The sequence below is a fragment of the Staurois parvus genome, unplaced genomic scaffold, assembly GCF_062004578.1.
Source record: "Staurois parvus isolate SC_StPar_1 unplaced genomic scaffold, SC_StPar_1.0 ptg000057l, whole genome shotgun sequence".
Lineage (NCBI taxonomy): Eukaryota > Metazoa > Chordata > Amphibia > Anura > Ranidae > Staurois > Staurois parvus.
In genome coordinates, this window is record NW_028317853.1 from 4,117,818 (window position 1) to 4,138,059 (window position 20,242).

Genomic DNA, 20,242 nt, shown 5'->3' on the forward strand with positions numbered 1-20,242 from the left:
GGGACTGCGGCGGACATTCTGACACTGGGGAGAAACTGACTTGGGGTCACTGACATCCCCAGTGACACCAATACAGTGATCAGTGCAAAAAAAAAACACTGACATTGTACTAATGGCACTGGGGAGGAAGGGTTAACTGTATTTACTGAAAGGGTTAACTGTGTGAGGGGAGTGTTTTACTAGGGGGTGGGGATGTGTACTGCATGGAGACAGCTGATCGGGAGAGATAAACTCTTCTCTCTGGCTCAGCATGTCAGGAGCTGTCAGGGAACTGACAGAAAGCAAAGCTACTCCAGCCCTGCTCTCTGTCAGTGATTGCCGATAATCGGCAGGACACAGCCGGTAACGAACGGCTGTGACCCGCCGACTGACATCCACGGCCGTGATCGGTGGGACAGGTAGGGCGGTGGCGCGCCTCGCGCGCACCCCCTACCTGTTTTGCAAACACTTGTTTTAAAACGTGGTTTTGCCCAGCCGTGCCGCCCTGCCGCCGTATTTCTACAGTGGCTGGGCGGCATGTGGTTAAGATCCGGGGATTGGGCTGGCCACTCCATAACGTCAATCTTGTTGGTCTGGAACCAAGATGTTGCATGTTTACTGGTGTGTTTGGGGTCTTTGTCTTGTTGGAAAACCCATTTCAAGGGCATTTCCTCTTCAGCATAATCCATGATCCCTGGTATGCGATAAATAGGCCCAACACCGTAGTATGAGAAACATCCCCATATCATGATGCTTGCGCAACCATGCTTCACTGTCTTCACAGTGTACTGTGGCTTAAATTCAGTGTTTGGGGGTCGTCTGACAAACTGTCTCCGGCCACTAGACCCAAAAAGAACAATCTTACTTTCATCAGGCCACAAAATGTTGCACCATTTCTCTTTAGGCCAGTCAATGTGCTCTTTGGCAAATTGTAACCTCTTCAGCACATGTCTTTTTTTCAACAGTGGGACTTTGCGGGGGCTTCTTGCAGATAGCTTGGCTTCACATAGGCATCTTCTAATTGTAACAGTACTCACAGGTAACTTTAGACCTTCTTTGATCTTCCTGGAGCTGATTGTTGGCTGAGTCCTTGCCATTTTGGCTATTCTTCTTCAGCAGCATGCATGTCATGACTGTTGGGTCTGTTGGATTTCTATTACTCTACTACACCTGCTAGTAAATTATTTGCCATGTAGAAATATCATTTCTACCAAAAACAGTGATTGATCAGGTTAGTGAAGTCTGACTGCTATTATTTTGAAGGCAACTGTATATATTATACAGGACTTATATAGATAGCGCCAACAGTTTGCGCAGCGCTTTACAATATAAAGGAGAGACAGTACAATTACAATACATTTCAGTACAGAGGGAATAGGAGGGCTATGCTCGTGGAGCTTACAATCTAAAGGAAGGGGGAGGTGGTACAAAAGGGGATAGCTGAAGGCGATGATCTGATAGAGGTGGCTCAAGTACAGTTCTTAGGTGGAGGTGGGGTAGGCTTCCCTGAATAAGTGAGTTTGCAAAGATCGCCTAAAGGCAGCCAGGGTGTGGGCTGATCACACATACTGGGGTAGGGTGCTCCAGAGGATGGGATAGGCTCTGGAGAAGTCCTGGAGGTGAGCATGGGAGGAGGTGACAAGGGAGCTAGAGAGCAAGATGTCTTGGGTGGAGCGGAGCGGGTGATTTGGACGAAATCTGCGGATGAGGTTGGTGATGTAGCTAGGGGCAGTGTTGAGGATGGCTTTGTATGTTGTATCTATATATATATATATATATGTATGTATATATTTTTTTTACTTGCTATTTTCTTTCTTTCCCCACAAAAGTGGAGTTACCCTTTAACCGCTTCTCGTCCACCCATTGCCTATAGACAATAGACGTAAAGCATGTATACTAATGTACCTGTACGTCAGCCCACATCGGAGGCTCCTGTGTGGCTCACAGAGCACGAACCTGGGAGCCCGATGATCCATGTGTCACCTGGACACAGCCGATTACATTACTGCTGGGTCTTGGTGGTCACATGGTATTGTACCATGTCATTGCTGTGTCCAATCAAAAGCAATCACATAGTAAACAATACCAAATTAAAGTAAAGATAGGTTCTTTCTGCTCTCCCTCTGAGAGCAGAGTGAAGTGATGCTGCATCCTGTGAGTGTACAGCATCCTGTCAGGCTGCTTGTACACTCACAGACTGCAGTGCCAGCTAGCCCTAGTTTCCCTGACCACTGCCCCAGTGTCCCTGATAAATAATGCAGCAAGCCATATCTCAGTGCTCACAAAAACACCGTCATGCACCATACCAATGTTCTGATCACGCCATACCAGAGTCCTGATCACCACCATATGCCATACCAGTGCCATGATTACCGCCATACCCCATATCAGCACTCTGATCAACACTATACCAGCATCGTAATCACCACCATACCTCATGCCAATGTCCTAATCCCCTCCATATCTCATACAAACATCCTGATCACTTCCATATGTCATACCAGCGTCTGGCATTTTACAGTCATTTTAAGATCAATTTTCATATATATATATATATATATATATATATATATATATATTCCATAGTTTGTAGACTCTATACCTTTCACACAGACTAAATAATATACACTGTTTACCCAAAAAATGTAACAGGATAGTTTGACCTAAATTTATGAAAAAAGACTATTTATTTGCAAAATTTTATAACAAAAGCTAAGCAGAAAATTTGGGGTATTTTTTAATTTGTAAAGTAAAAAATAAAAAACTCAGTGGTGATCAAATAACACCAAAAGAAAGCTCTATGTGTGTGAAAAAAATTATAAAAATTTGGTTTGGGTACAGTGTTGCATGACCGTGCAATTGTCATTCAAAGTTTGACAGTGCTGAAATCTGAAAACCCCTCCAAAGTGCAGGAACCCCTCATTGTCAGGAGAGTCATCAGTTCTAGTGCTCTAGGTTTCCCCTCGGTTTCGGCTGTGTTTCCAACCTATAATTTGTGTTTTTCTTTTACTTTCACTTTTAGTAATAATGGTAAACAGGACAAACAGAGAGGGCATAAAGCAATCAAAACCTGGCAGGTGTTCTAATTCCTTTCCAGTTTTGCCTTTAGTTATAGTTTAACGTCTCATCCTATAAAATGTGTGCTTTTCTACATCGCCTCATTCTGAAAGTTGTACTCTAAATTTCCTATTCTGCACCTAACTTTGACTAAATATTCCCTATTTTACATTGCAGCATTCTGTATGGATGTTCTAATCTGGCACTTTATTCAAAACTAAATAAAGAAAAGTTTTGCTTTTAGGTATATTTTGAGCTGGAATGTCCCTAGTCCTGTAGTCATCCTGAGCTCTAATTGTTATTGTTTCTATGCTCTTTGGGTTTGCTCTTAAGTTCAGGTTATTCTTTACTTCTGTCTGTTAGCAAACTAAACAAAAACATATTAGTTATGGACTCAACCAGGATAATGGGTTTATTTATATATTTTGTTATACTTATATTAAATAATAAATGAAAGGGCTGGTGGTCAAAGGCACACAACAATTCCTTTATTAGACAAAGACATCTCTAAAAACAAAAGAAAAACACACCACACTCCACAGGTCTCATGTAATATCCCCCATAGGGGGGTATCCGTCATATCAATAGGTAAGCAATTGGTAGCATTGGATAACTCTCTCTAAAGGAAATGTGTTGCTCAATACATTAGATTCCAAAGCTTGGTCTATATATATATATCTGCCACTCAAAGAAAACCACCATGAATGGAAACATAGTTGAAGTCCCATATATAAATGAAAATGTGTAGTCCAGAGGAGGATGCTGCAGACTGTGTAAACCTCCCTCTCTACACTGGATAATGAATCAAACACATCTCATTGGGAATAGCCATGTGGAGATCCCAGACAATGCACCAATATGAATGCAGTCCAGAGGAGGAAACCAGTAACAAAAATTGTATATTTTAGAAAATAGCTTCACCTCCCTCTGGTGCCCAATGTAGCAGGCAGCAAACTCATTGGGAGGGCGCCATGGCTATAAACCCCACTAGCTGGTGCCCCTATGTCTGCGAGACTCTTGCTGGAGAAGGGATCATAAAACCATAAACCAAGCCCTCACTGAGCTTCAAAGACATTCCAGGTAGTTGTAAAAACAGACTTACATTTAAAAACTCACTAAAAACTCACTTTTCCATATAATTTTATATCTTCAAATAGGACATAATTACATAAACATGGAGCACATATTCGGACGGCTCAATTTAATACAAGTCGCCTGATATATTACACCCCCTTGCTGGCATATACAGGAGAGCAGAAAATTATATCTCCTTAACCATCCAAGCAGGTATGTCATATTTCATATCTAACAGTTCAGCAGATGCGTCTGCATATTACTCTACTAGTGGCCAGGCTGCTAAATGCACCGAGAATAAGTTATGAACCATGACATCAACTGGGAGAGTATTTGGTTCTAGCTTGGGTCTCCGCCCCAACACCCCTCCCCAAATGAGGCGATTGGTTCTCTGCTTTAAGGAGACACCCTGCTGAGTTCCTGGAAAAAGCTGAGCTAAGCTGAGGTAAGTTGAAGAAGCTCCCTTTTAACATCAGAACTAACTTTGGCAGATAAGGCATCCTTTTGGCTCTGAAACCTGATCTGCTTAAACCAGTACGTTTGGCAAGTACTTTACCTCCCTAAATTCCTTTCTGTTATCTATTTGGTGTGCTATTGCTCTTTGTATATTTATATATATATTGGCTACATCTTTTTCTGTAAATATTTTTATTGCACCCTTTTGACCTTTAAGTAATAAATCTTACTTTCTGAAAGTGTTGAACTGTTTCTAAAGCTCTTTAATGCAAACTAAGAATCCCTGCCTCTGAAGAGCGCTACTGTTTGTTTTAAACTTTGGTATATCTCTGCCTGCGGGGACAGTGGTATACCGACGCCTATGCAAACATCATAGTGTTATTGCTGATATTGCTGAGTTTCCTGTTTCTCTGTACAAAAAGGAGGTGGTGGCAGTGTAAAGGGTTAATTGCATAATTAACCTGACTCAGTAACAATCGCTCCCAGGCTGCAGATACACAGATTGTGGTCCATTAGCTGGAAAATCTTTGTGCAGAGTGCAGCTGGGCGTGGCATTGGTACGCACGTGACAGCGTGGCTTTAGATTGGCTAGTCCTTCGGTCCCGAGTTTGGTGAGAAGGGCTGAGGTCTGATGCCGCAATCGTCACACACAACACTTAAGGCACCATCCAGGGGAGGATATATGACAGGTGAACCTCCCTCATACATTGGATAAATGGAGTCTTAATCTGCGAAATGACCAAATTCACATCCATGAAAAGTGACAGTGACAGTCCCTTGAAATATACATACAGTTTTCATTACTGGTTTCCTCCTCTGGACTACATTCATTCATCAGTCCTGGTTTTAGCAGAGTCCAATTGTCTGAGCCAAAAATGTTGCCTTGGCTCTCAAGACCTTTAGATGTTTTTTGATTGATGTTAAACGAGAGCTCCCATCTCCAGGCCTAACAGTCCTTTTCTAGGATATTAAAGGGGTGTCGTCTGAGAACAACTGACCAATCATCCAGTTTAGGGATGGGTTCTAGGAGGCCGCCAAGTTTATGACCAAGTTGTCTTACAATTTCATACTAATGTTAATAACCTCCAATATGTGCAGGTTGCATTCTAGCAACTGGCAGATTAATATTCAGAATTATATTTCACACCCAGGGATACCAAACACAGCACCCCCTTGTCACCCAGGAGGGAAGAGACTGCTTTCTCCTCTCTCCTATGTTAGGGGCCTAGAAAATGTATCCCGCCATGCTGGAGGGTATATTTGGAAAGAATGAAGCAGGAGGATGTCTGCCTGTTTGCAGCATCTTGGAAGAAGATTTGCTGCTGCATAACATCCAGGAGAGCTGCATGCAATCTGCTGCTGGTGGACATTGCAGGAAGTTCTGGTTGCTCATCTTAAAAGGAACTTGTGCTTCCTAATTGTGCCAACACAGATTGCTGGCCTCAGCTTAATGGTCCATAGCCTGTATTAACTGCTGCTAGTAGAGAAGTCTAGAGCCATTTTGTCTGCCTGTTTTTGGGCATCCGCTTCCCAACCCTCATTAATTGTGTGTAAATAAACTCTCTTAAAACAGTCTAACGTGACTAGCACTTAATTCCCTCTACCGCACAAAGAGTCAAGGATTCTGCCTTAAGAGTTGATATGCTAGCCCACTGAGCCACCTGGGGTCCTCAACATTTGTTGAGGGGTAAGGGGTGCTACACAACTAGCTTCTGCTTAACATCTGCAACAGCAGAAAATACCATCTGCTTATACTTGGGCTTCACCATCAAAACCTTCTAGTAGGAAATTAAACACACCATGGCCATCCCGTTTGAAAATGGTTTCAACATGAACATGCTAATCAAATTCCAACCTCAGTTTCTACATTGTGGCTAACTTGCCATATCCAGTTTTAAAGGATACGTTCACCTTTGGGAACATGTTACATGTTCCTCCCGCCGCCCCCTCCCTCTGACAGATATCTCTCACATTTGAAAACAGCGTGGCCGTGCAGGGCTCCATGCGGGGCATCATTCATTCATGAACTTCCGTGAATGAATGAACTACAAGTCCCGATAGCTTTAGCAGCTGTCGGCTTGTAGTTTTCAATTAACTACCACAGCACTCCACAGCACTGTGGTAGTTCATTGAAGCTTCCTGTCAGAATATCTGTTTGCTTGTACATCCCGTACGGCAAGCAGATATTCTGACAGGTCTGCAGGAGACCTGCATGGAATCAGCGACCTACTGATCACTGGTGCAATGCTTTCCAGGCTCCTGTAGACAAAAATAATAAATGCACATTTTTTTACCAGCAAAAAATGTGCATTTATTATTTTTGTCTAAAAGGTGAACTTATCCTTTAAATCAAAAGTGACATAACAGGCACAACAGAAAATCAATTCAATAGATTTTATCTTTGGAACCTCCAAACAAATGACAGTTGTATATTTTTGTCAACAACCTAAAATCGACTCTGCTCTGAATTACAAACTCCAACACATGTAATATATAATAAATGGTGCAAAGATATACCTATTTTGGTCAATGAAGACTACATTATAATTGTTACAGGTTTACTGTCATATACTTTATACAAAATAAGAGAAGACCCGATCAGACCTTGGCAAAGCCGGGGCACCAAACCACATGGTAGTGGGTTACCATGCGTTTTATTGCCTTAGTGTGTTAGGGTGCCATTCAAAATGAAGAGCACCACAATGCGCTAACACATGTAACATTAACATATGTTTCAGTAACTGTAACACCTTGCACTAGAAAGGTGGAAATGGCACTAGGGGTTGTTAAAGGGTTAAATGGCTGTCTGCTACTAGCAAGGACAAGCTAATGATCTTTGACACTGATGGGTTAATGCTATCTGCAATTGATTTTTTTTTCTGAGTGCCATGTGAAACCAGCAATCAGCTCTGTGGTTTGAAATTGCCCTGAAACAGGAGCTGAGATGTGAAACAGCCACCAACACGTTTCAATTAGCAGCCGCCCTACCCAAGATCCCACCCCAAGGGAAAGAGACGCTTGTACTGCTTGACGCACTCACAATGAATTGCCTGTCCTTCATATCCTGTCTATATTAAGCTGTCAGAGCTGCATTCAGCTGTATTCATCACAATATACAAGTGATTTTCATCCATGCCATATCCTGCACTGTAATTAAGTAGTATCTCTACTCAAAACTGTGTTTTTTTTTGTCAAGTTTAGGACAGAAGTAGAAATGACAGTCACATTTTTGTGGTCACCAGAACAGGAAATGAGGGAAATACAGTATTTCTCTAAAAAGGCAGAATTCATACCTTTACATTTTTTGCTTAAACCGTGTCCAATTAAAAATCAATGAAAATGCCTCAAAGCGCATGCAATAAGACATCAATATGGATGCCAATGCATTATGTCGGACGTTAGTTTGTGTTGATGTATGGCTGTGCATCACGATGTGCGTTGATATTCCATACAAAGTGCAGCAACACACGTTAATTTGCCTCAATGTGCTTTGACACATGTTTTGATGTGTTTCCATTGATTTCAATCAAAGAACAATCATGTGGAAAAACACAGGTAATGTTGATGTACCCTTTGGAGCTTTATGCTCACTTTTTACCACAGTATGGTCACCAGAACAGGAAGTGAAGAGAGATCTTTGCACACAAACAGAAAAAACAACTGTCAGGGATTCTATTTTGTATCTATAAAAACTATAACTCTAGCCAGTATCTAAAAAAATACCACTGAAAGATCAGATAAAACAATAAAAGCAGTTTAATTTAAATTGATATGGTAACCTTTTATTTGTTGATTAATACCTAGTGATCTTGGAAGTGACTGAAACTTCCTTCAACAGGGTGACAACAGAGATTTCCCTGAAGTGGAAATACTGCAGCATTGTCACCCTCTTGTCATGCATACTCCTCTACAATGCCACTCTGAGCTTCCCACACCTATCTGCTCCACCAAGCATTGTAACCAACAGAGCATTGCTGTACACATCACCCAGGGAGAGTGGCACAAGAAATGTGGGGCATCTTTGACTACTATTGGATTTTGAGGAATCCTTTTCTTTCTAAGCCCTACATACATTGCTGTAAGAAAAAACTTTGAAGGTCAGCTGCCTGAGCTGAAATAGGAACTTTGGTTCCTAAGTGCAGCCCCTCAACCTGTCATAGCTGAGATGGTCTGAGCAAGGTAAAGAAAGTTCTGCTTCTATAATGCAGTTCTGACACATCCAAAAAAGTAGGTAAAGGGACAATCTCTTACTTATTGGCTCTATCCTGCCTTTGAACAAGGCTATTGTCATTTGTTATTAATAATGCTCAGGGCTTTTTCTCATCTGGAACTGGTTCAGGCCCCTTGCTCTCTGCTCACCACTATCACTTGTGAACACAGGAGTCCGGCTTCTGTGTTTACAAATGAAAGCTTGTCTCTCAATGGCTCCCACAGATCAGATCTGCTGAGCAGCTCCGACTAAGTGCAGAAGGGGACAAGAGAGATGCAGGTGCCCAGGGTGCAGTGTGGATGCCGACACCCCCACAGTATGATTTTATGATTTCCAGTGAGAGAGGCGTAGCCACCTACAGAGTATGAGAGGTACTAGAGCCATCTGGGTGCTTAAGGTTAATACAGCAACAAAAGTAGGATATATGGAAGATGCACTATGTATGTAGCGCACCCCTGAACTCTGCACATAGTACACCCCTGAACTCTGCACACTCTGTGTAACTCCTTCCCAAACTTTGCACTCTGTACATAATGCACTCCTGGTATTTAATACCCCTTTAAGACCCTCGCTCTGTTATGAAATTTGACCACGCCCACTATCTGATTTGGTTTGGAGAGTGTGTCGGGGGGAGGGGGTTTTGGGGGGTTGTGGTTGAGTTTCGGCACCTATTTTCTGAGAAAACAAAGCCATGATATTGCTACTACAATTAATAAAAGTTTCATTCAGTTTATCACAAATATTATCTTTCTATTGCTGATGTCCTACAAAACGCATGACAAGCTAATAACTCTTGTTTCTGTGTTACATAGGGCAGAGCCTAAAAATGTGATGAGGGTTCACATTAGGGACAATGATGCATCACTAAAAAAGAATACTGTGTCAATGGAATTTATAAAAAATTGTGGGCTTAAAACTTTTAGCATGAGCCAGGAAACGCTAATCTAAGAAGCGGTTTTAACTTTTCAACAAGAGAAGCCAGAGTTCAACAATTTATAGAAGCAATTAGTTTATGTATTTTCATACAACATGTTGCCAAAAGTATCAGGACGCCCCTCCAAATCATTGGATTCATGTTCTGGTTCCAATCACTTCTATTGCCACAGGTGCATAAAATCAAGAACGTACGCATGCAGACTGCTTCTACAAACATTTGTGAAAGAATGTGTCGCTCTCAGGAGCTCAGTGAATTCAAGCATGGTACCGTGATAAGTTGCCACCTGTGCAATAAGTCCATCTGTGAAATTTCCTTGCTACTAAATATTCCACGGTCAACTGTTAGTGGTACTATAACAAAGTGGAAGTAACTGGCAACAACAGCAACTCCGTCACAAAGTGGTAGTCCACATAAAATGACAGAGTGGGGTCACCACATGCTGAAGTGCACAATGCACAGAAGTCGCCGACCATTTGGAAACTTGGGCACTGTCCAAGGGCCCGGGGTCAGTAGGAGGCCCCATGAGATGCCCCTGGTACCTTTTTCATAAGCTTTTTTGAGTTTGGGCAATGACACAGGGGCCCCATGATCCCCTATTGTCCGGGGGCCCCATGAGTTGTCAGTCCGCCCCTGTCGCCAACTGTCTGCAAAGTCAATAGCTAAAGACCTCCAAACTTCATGTGACCTTCACATTAGCACAACAACTGTGCGTAGAGAGCTTCATGGCCGAGCAGCTGCATCCAAGCCTTACATCACCAAGTGCAATGCAAAGCGTCAGATGCAGTGGTGTAAAGCTCGCCTCCACTGGACTTTAGAGCAGTAGAGATATGTTCTCTGGAGTAATAAATCACACTTCTCTGGCAATCTGATGGACGTGTCTTTGTTTGGTGGTTGCTAGGAGAACAGTACTTCCTTGACTGCATTGTGCCAAGTATAAAGTTTGGTGCAGGGGGGATTATGGTGTGGGGTTGTTTTTCAGGGGTTGGGCTTGGCTCCTTAGTTCCATTGAAGGGAACTCCTAAGGTGTCAACATACCAAGACATTTTGGACAATTTCATGCTCCCAGCTTTGTGGGAACAGTTTGAGGATGGACCTTTCCTTTTCTAACATGACTGTGTACCAGTGCATAAAACAAGGTCCACAAAGACACAGATGAGCATATTTGGGGTGGAGGAACTTGACTGGCCTGCAGAGAGTCCTGACCTCAACCCCATAGAACACCTTTGGAATGAATTAGAGCGGAGACTGTGAGCCAAGCCTTCTTGACCGACATTAGTGCCTGACCTAACAAATGCACTTCTGGAAGAATGGTCAAACATTCCCAAAGACACACTCCTAAACCTTGTGGACAGCCTTCCCAGAAGAGTTGAAGCCGTTATAGGTGCAAAGGGTGGGCCAACTCAATATCGAATCCTACGGACTAAGACTGGGATGCCATTAAAGTTCATGTGCGTGCAGGCGCGGACTGACCAATCGAGCACTCGGGCACTGCCCGAGGGCCCGGGGTCAGTAGGGGGCCCCATGAGATGCTCCTGGTACCTTTCATAGGCTTTTTTTGGGTGTGGTTTGAGTGTGGGCAAGGACACAGGGGCCCCATGATCCCCTATTGCCCAGGGGCCCCATGAGTTGTCAGTCCGCCCCTGTGTGCATGTAAAGGCAGGCATCCCAATATACGTTTGGCAATATAGTGTATTTTATAGGACTAGGTGGACTAAATACTGACTGCAGCAAAGTGCAAAGCTGTTATAGGTGCAAAGAGTGGCCCAACTCAATATTAAACCCTATGGACTAAGACTGGGATGCCATTAAAGTTCATGTGCATGTAATGGCAGGTGTCCCAATACTTTTGGCAATATAGTGTGTGTGATTATGAATCACTTTGGCAATATAACCAGTTTTCTGCAATTATCTTGTCTGTGCAGTACTATAACTACAGTGTAATCAGACGGTGACAACATAACAATGCAAGGGAATTTATAGCAAACCTTATTACTGCTTGTTACTGAGCTCCACCACCAACACCAAGCTAAAAACACTCTAGGTCATGGAGGAAAAAGTAAAAAAATACTCAAGACTCTGGCTTCTGGCTATTTCCTGTAGGTACTAGTGACATAATTGTGCCTCAGTTTTGCCTCCTGAGAAAGCTGAGTGCTCCAATTCCAGTGAAAATGCTCTCTTACACATTGCTGAAATGCATTATCAGATTTAGGCCACTCATCTTTTACAGGAGGTAGCTGCATAGTGACATTGCCAGTGCCTAAAGTAGGTGGGCAGCAACAAGGTCCAAGGTAAGTATTTTTTTTTTTTTTTGCTTTTCTTCTAATACTTTGGATGCTTTTAGCTTTTAACTCTTGTTATTTATTCAGAGGTAAATTCTGCTTTAAAGGAACACATTTTTTTTTAAAGCAAAGCTACAACTTCTCATTAAATAATATGTGCTTTAGCTCTTATTTAGTAGTATTGTAGTTTTCTCTTTATTCCCCTGCAAAGTTCCACAAATAACTGTTGATTCTGCCAGCTTTCTGTGATGGGGTGACAATGATGCTGCACTGCTTCTGAATTCAGAGCAGAGTTGTCACTCTCATGTAGACTGTGCCTGTTTGCACTACAGTGATATGAAAAAAATATTGAAGGGGCCATGGATGTCAGTATTGTCACTGTTGACTGAAAAGCCTGTAGCCTGGTAATCAGCACCTGACCACACCCAATCCTACCCACTTGTTTCTTGATCGGGAGCACCACCTCTATTACTGAAACCCTCCCACTATGAGTTGCAATGCCTGGGAGGGGGAGCGTATAAGAGTCAAAGGAAAGAGGATTTGGTTAATTCAGGGAAGGTAAGGCCTGGGTATCACATAGTAAATGGATTTGGTGTTTGTATAGATTATCATACAGGAACTGTTAGTTGTACTTGAAACTGAACTCAAGACACAAATTAATATAATGGGAGAGCAGAGCAGCACAGACATCAGTCTGCTGCTTCTCCTTCACTATCCAATCACAGACTAAGGCAGGAACCAAACCTGCAATTTGTTATTTATTATTTATTACAGGTACTTACATAACAATTTACTCAGCACTTTACATGTGTATTGTACATTCACCTCAGTCCCTGCCCTCAAGGAGATTACAATCTAAGGTCCCTAACTCATATTCATACATACATATCTTAGGGACAATTTAGACAGCAGCCAATCAACCTAGCAGCATGTCTTTGGAGTGTGGGAGGAAACCAGAGTACCTGGAGGAAACCCACACAGGCACAGGAAGAACATGCAAACTACAGGCAGGTAGTGCCGTGGTTGGGATTTTTATTTATAGTAGAACTCCAGAAGAGCTGTATAAATCTGGATTGACAAAATGTGAATCCTTTGATAGGTAAAATATATATGTATTTCATCTGTGTATTTAAATGTTTGCCTGGAATTCAGATATTTTAGCCTTATAATAAAATACCTCTCCTGTTGTGCAACAATCTAACTTGTTAAAATACTCAATACAAGAAGTTAATTTGTTGTATTTGGATTTATACATGTATAGGGTAAATCAAACTTGCATTTAGGTGCATTCCTTTTGCATTTTAAATCAGTTTCAGGTGCTCCATTCAGTGCCCGTTTGAACTGTATCCAATCCGCATGACATCTGAAAAAACATTGCTTCCTATGGTGCCTGTTCACATACCGTATTTTTCGCCCCATAAGACGCACCTGACCATAAGACGCACCTAGGTTTTAGAGGCAGAAAACAGGAAAAAAAAAATTCTGAACTAATGGACTGCAGACAGTACAGGAGATGACCAGAGACTGCGGACAGCACAGGGATGACCAGAGACTGCGGACAGCACAGGGATGACCAGAGACTGCGGACAGCACAGGGATGACCAGAGACTGCGGACAGCACAGGGATGACCAGAGATTGCGGACAGCACAGGGATGACCAGAGACTGCGGACAGTACAGATGACTGCTGACCTTTGGGGAGGTGGGGAGCGGGTACCTGAATTTGACAGGTACCCGCTCTTACTTCCGCAGAGTTTTTGTTTGATCTTACCTGTTCCTCGATCCAGCCGCGCGCTGTCTTCCCGGATTCTGTAATGGCGCTCGGCATGACAGCCGGGTGCCCAGTGCGCATGAGCGAGAAGCACTTGCGCTTTGTGATTGGTCCGGCGGATTCTGGGATCTGTCATGTGTCCCAGGTACCGCCTTACCATTCACAAAAAGCACCGCTTCTTGCGCATGCGCACTTGGCACCTGGCTGTCATGCCCAGTGCCCACACTACAGAAGCCGGAAGACAGCGCGCCGCTGGATAGAGGAACAGGTAAGATCAAAGAACAAAGAAGTAAGAGCAGGTACCTGTCAAATTCAGGTACCCGCTCCCCACCTCCCCAAAGGTCAGCAGTCATCTCCATAATGTCCCGCTGCAGAGCTGAGTGGCCGGCCCGGTATTCTGACACGGCCACGGTGGAAATACCGGACCGGCCGCTCCATATTCGCTCCATAAGACGCACTGACATTTTCCCCCCTTTTTTGGGGGGAAAAAAGTGCGTCTTATGTAGCGAAAAATACGGTATGCCCGGTGCACTGGCGATGCCGATTCAGTGCAGATTCAGTGCAGTTTCTGAGCAGTGCAGACCAGTTCAGGTGTGGATTACAGGCTATTGACTTCTATGGGAACCATTTCTAAACCACATATGTGTGAACAGGATAAGATCCTAAGCTAATCCTGTCCTGAACCTGACGTGAACCTGTGAACAACTCTGTATCAATTAGCTGTGAAACCTGAACTTCAATCCGCAACACACATGTGTGAATCAGTTCTTAACGTTTAATGACAGATGTATTCGACTTGCAGTTGACCTCTTTCTGACCTGCATTCAAGCTGCATTAACTTGCACTGAAGTGCTTTTGCATTTCCATTTACATGCAAAGAAAGAAAGCAACTCTAATACAAACAAAAGCCCCTTGTCACAGGTCCATAGATTCCACAGCTACCCTGGAGACAGGCTGGTCTTTGTATTGTCACTTTCTAGTCATAGATAAAGTACTGCGATTACCCAGCTGTCAGCCTATCACATACTGAAAAGGGTTCAGAAACAAGGTTATAATAAATTGATAAGATTCCCTGTTTGTGTATCTAATATTAAAAATGTTATATGTTCCCATTGAGCCTGTGGATAACTTACATTCAGTTTACTCATTGCTTTATACAGTATATCCGTGTCTTGGTACTCTCATAGATTAGAGATCACACTGTGCCATTATGCTGGCTCATCATTTTTTTTTTCATATATTGCAAATGTATGCAAGCTGAAACTTGTATTTAGAGAAATTTTAGGGGCAGGTTTCATTATTACGGACAGGATTTGGCAATTGGCAGGCAGCCTAGGTTGGAAGGATGGTTTTGCTAGCTAACAGGGCTGTGTTCACATCAGCAAAATGTGGCACAGACACATCTATAATTTTGTTGTTCCCCAAGCTAACTCCAAAATTTCCTTCATTCTCTGTTTTCTGTGTGCCTGTTTGTACTGTTTTTGTGCAGATTTTGTTCCCTGGTTGGGTGCAAGGCATAATACTCTGTTATCAGACAGGGTTTTCCTATGCCAAAGGAGGAGGAGCCATGTATACCTTTTGCACAGTGCAGTTTAAAGATGAAATGTTTTGAAAAATCTGTCACTACCTGTTTATTGTTCCATTGGCAGAATTGAAAACTGGAAGACTGGCTTGTACGTTTCATCCCTGCTGACTTCATGCTAGCATATAAGCATGTAGTGGGTGGACTTTGGGTGGTCTGCCTACAGTTATACTGTCTTTTCTTTTTTTTGCTTTACTGCTTAGCTGGGGAACTCTTGGAAGACTTGTTAAAATCTTCCAATCTGCATAGCTTTTCTATCTATAGTCCTGTTTTAGTAAGCCTTAGGGCTAGAAGGGTGAAAATGAATGGAATTAAATTGAAGGCTGTTAAGGAAGACACCATCAGATCATGTTGAGGTCGCTGGCAGGCCACTAAGGAGAAGTATGTGCTACATTACACCAATGTTAATCCCCAGTGACAAATACCCTACCAGTGACAACAGTTTAACACCCCACAGCCCCAAAAAGGAAAGAGGACATACCTGTAAAACAACATGTTGCACAAAGCTGATCTAACTTTGTGTCCTAGTAATTTGAAAGCTTTCCTTTTTAAAAGATAACGTATTGTACAAACGGGTATCTCTGAAGCTAAAGTTTAACTCTGAGAAAAGAAAAAAGTACACATTACAGGGCTTTTTTGATATTTTAGTTTGGTTGTATTACTATTTAGGAATGTGCTGTTAAAATGATTCCTGTATTTGTTATTGGGATGTTTACATCTTAACATACTGTGGTATGTTCAGAGATGTACTTCCAAATTCCTGCATGCAGCAGTTTAAAAAACTCTGGTCTTCAGTTCACAACTATGAACAAGACCTTAATAGATAATTTGCTAATGCAGAAACATGGTATGGGCAAATCTTTAGCAATTATGTTGCACATGTTGGGCAAAAATGGAATGAAACAAAACATAAGTGAAAACCTATAAAGTAAATCAATGGTTTTGCCAGTTTAGAGCAGTAAATATTAAAGTGTATCTGTAGGTAATTTGTTTTTCGTTTGGGTAGAGTGGGGAACAGTGGGGAAGGGACAGACAATCTTTCAAGTTTTTAATGGTCGCTGTGTCCCCACTAGAGAGAGACTCACGCCTCTATTTGTACTGGTGGCCATTGTTACAGAAAGAAAAAGTGAGGGGAAATCCCACATTTTAGATTTGTTTACAGAACAAAAAAAAAGATGAAATCTTCCAACCGGGAGATGTGTCCTGGGGACAACTGTCTAAGAGGGAATTTTTCCTCACTTTGGTGGTTTTCCTCTGACTTTCTGTTGCATCACCCGGAAAGGAAGCAAAGGGATATCTCCCCAGATATAAACACACAGCAAAAAAATAGACTTAACTTTTTGACAAAAGTGAAACAAATTTGGGCTACACATACACTTTAAATAGTCAGTCCACCCAAAACAATTTTGTGGCAGATTCTGGTGAGTTTAACTGCCTATAACTCAGATGGTTGGATATCTGCATGAGGTTCTGGGTCAGTACATATGATGTCATTATGAGTGCTGTGACGGACTGTCGGGCACTGAGCTTGAGTGCCTCCGTCAAAGAACTCCTTCCTCACTGTTGGGACAGTAGGCAAGAGACTAGCCTGCAGTCGCCTCCAAAAGCCCCTGTCCTGGTTGGGTCTGTCACAAGTACATTACCACTTTTCCTGCTTGATTTTTAGTTTATTTTATGAAAAATTAAAAACTAGAAAACTCAAACACACAATTTTAGATTTCTCAAATTCACAAAACTGGTTTTAACACTAAGTTTTAAACTCCAACTCTCATTTCTACTCCCTTGTGACAGGTAAAAGAATAGATAAAACTTACATAAGAAAACGTGTAGCTATTATCAGAATCACATATATCTACTTTGCAGTGCTGCAAAGTAGATTTATGTGATTTTGATAGTACCCTCATGTTTTGTTCTGTAAGATTGGTGTATAATACAGCTATGGGGATAGTTACTAATTAATATATATATATATATATATATATATATATATATATATATATATGCAAAAATATTGGCATCCCTGCATTTCTAGCAGATAATGCAACACTTCACCCAGAAAATTGTTGCAATTACAAATGTTTAGCCACTCTCATGTTTATTTCTTTTGTTTGTCTTGGTATGACACAAAAAGAGGAGAAACAAAAAGCCAAACCTGACACATTCCATGTAAGACTCCAAAAATGGACTGGCCAAAATTATTGGCACCCTCTCAAAATTTGTAAGAAATAATTGCATTCCTAGTTTGTGATGCTCCTGTAATTTGTAATTAAACTCACCTGCATCAATAACAGTTTCTGACAATATAGATATCACACCGGCAACCAGTTAAAATGGTGAAAAATTGATTCAACCTTTCTGTTGTGTGTCTGTGTGCCTCATGGAGCATGGAGAAGAGAAAAGAGTAGCAAAGAATTGGCTGAGGATTTGAGAACAAAAATTGTGGAAAAGCATGGACAATCTCCAGGTTACAAGTCCATCTCCAGAGATCTTCATGTTCCTGTGTCCAATAATGTCAAGAAGTTGTTAATAATCATATGCTACCTATACCATATCTAAATCCCCAAATATTGAAAGAAATTTATAGAAAAAAAAATTTGAAATCAAGATTTCATAAAACTATCAAAAAAAAGTGTCCAAATCAGTGCATAAAACATATAATTGTGTCCTTCAAAAAATGATACAGTCACAAAGTGGTAATTCCAAAAATCCTGGTGTTTAAGCCTTCCAAGTGGCTCCCACGAACAAAGTAAACCTCAAAAGAAAATAAAATTGACATACATTTCCATAGAAATCATTCTCCTTTTTGTCCTCACCTGATCAGGACCGGAGTCGCGAGGTATCGCTTGCCGTTTGTCGCCTCAATCAGATTCAGCCTCTCCTGGGTGGAAGTCCTTCCTGTACAGCCTCTAAATGAGCTATATATTGCTGGAGCACCATTCTGGCAGTGCAGGCCTGTCAGAGAAAGCTTTAAACAATCTTTGGGGAATTTAAACCCATCTGAAAGGATAACGGAACCGCTAGTGACAGAGCGGCCATCTTGGTTACTGGCAAATCCTTTCTAACACTTGTGGATGATACCAGGACATTCCCAGAGGTTTGAAATGTTGTAAAATGGCGTTTTTAAAGTTGAGATAATGTAAGCACATTAATAAAGTATGGTTTAAATGGTGTATTACACTATATTTTGTTCCATATATGGTGTGCATCGGTGGAGCTTGGTATTAGAAGGAGTAAGGAGTATGCAGACCTGCTTTACCCAGATGACATCAGGGAGATTTATCCATAAGGCTGTGATGACATCCTGAAAAGATCTCCTCGGTGGAGTGTATTCTTTGGAATTGTATCTTATCCTGATGGTTTAAAAGGTGTGATTATTAATTTTATTTGGTAAGGGTATTCACTCCTTACACAATAGAAGTGTGCACAGATATTGACACTTGCTGCTGGATGCTTTTTTTGCACTTGAGTGATTCACTGTCACGGTTGACACATCAATTCACTTTTTTCACTGTCAGTGGTCACGTGTGTTTTCTTACACGGTTTTTACATAGTGTATGCTTATAATGGTTTATCAGGGATAACACACTGTAAATTTTCTTTTCTTTTGAGGTTTACTTTGTTCCTGGGAGCCACTTGGAAGGCTTAAACACCAGGATTTTTTGAATTACCACTTTGTGACTGTATCATTTTTTGAAGGACACAATTATATGTTTTATGCACTGATTTGTATTTGGACACTTTTTTTGATATTTTTATGAATTCTTGATTTTCAACTTTTTTTCATAAATTTCTTTCAAGATTTGGGGATTTAGATATGGTATAGGTAGCATATGATTATTTACAGATTGATACACTTTTAGGGGTGAAGGTGTTTATTTATGTTATTGGGTATATTTCTGGATGTAGACTTTATTTATGGGATACCGTAATTTTAGACAATGTCAAGAAGTTTACAGCCCATGACACTGTAGATAATCTTTCTTGATGTGGACAAAAGAAAAAAATTGACCAAAGATGGCAAGGAAGGAGGTCCCAGGAGGACCCCACTGCTGACACAGAAACATAAAAAGCCAAATTGGAGATTGCCAAAACATAGCTGAGGAAGCCAAAATCCTTTTAGAAGAATGTGTTGTGGACAGATGAAACAAAATTACAGCTTTTTGGTAAAGCCCATCATTTTACTGTTTTCAGATAAAGCAATGAGTCCTTTAACCACTAGCCTACAGGGCACTTTTACCCCCTTCCTGCCCAGGCCAATTTCCAGCTTTCAGCGCTGTCACAATTTGAATGACAATTGCGCGGTCATGCAAAATTGTACCCATATGACATTTTTTATCATTTTTTTGAGACAGATAGAGCTTTCTTTTGGTGGTATTTAGTCACCTCTGGGATTTTTACTTTTTCTTAAACAAACCAAAAACCACTGAAAATTTTGGGAAAAAAATTTTTTTTCTTAGTTTTTGTTATACAATTTTGTAAATAAGTGATTTTTCTCCTTCACGGATTTGCACTAATGAGGCTGCATTGATGGGCACTGATAGGCAGCACTGGACACTGATAGGTGGCACTGATGGGCACTGATGAGGAGGCACTGGTAGGTGGAACTGATGGGCATTGACAGGCATCACTGATGGGCACTGAAAGGCAGCACTGATACATGACACTGATATATGGCACTGATAGGCGGCACTAACTGGCACTGATAGGTGGCACTGACTGGCACTGATAGGCGGCACTGACTGGCACTGATAGGCGACACTGACTGGCACTGATAGGCGGCACTGATTGGCAGCACAGATAGGTGGCACTGATTGGCATTTATAGGTGGCACTGACTGGCACTGATGGGTGACATTGAAAGGCAGCTCAGATGGGCACTGATATGTGGCATTGATGTGC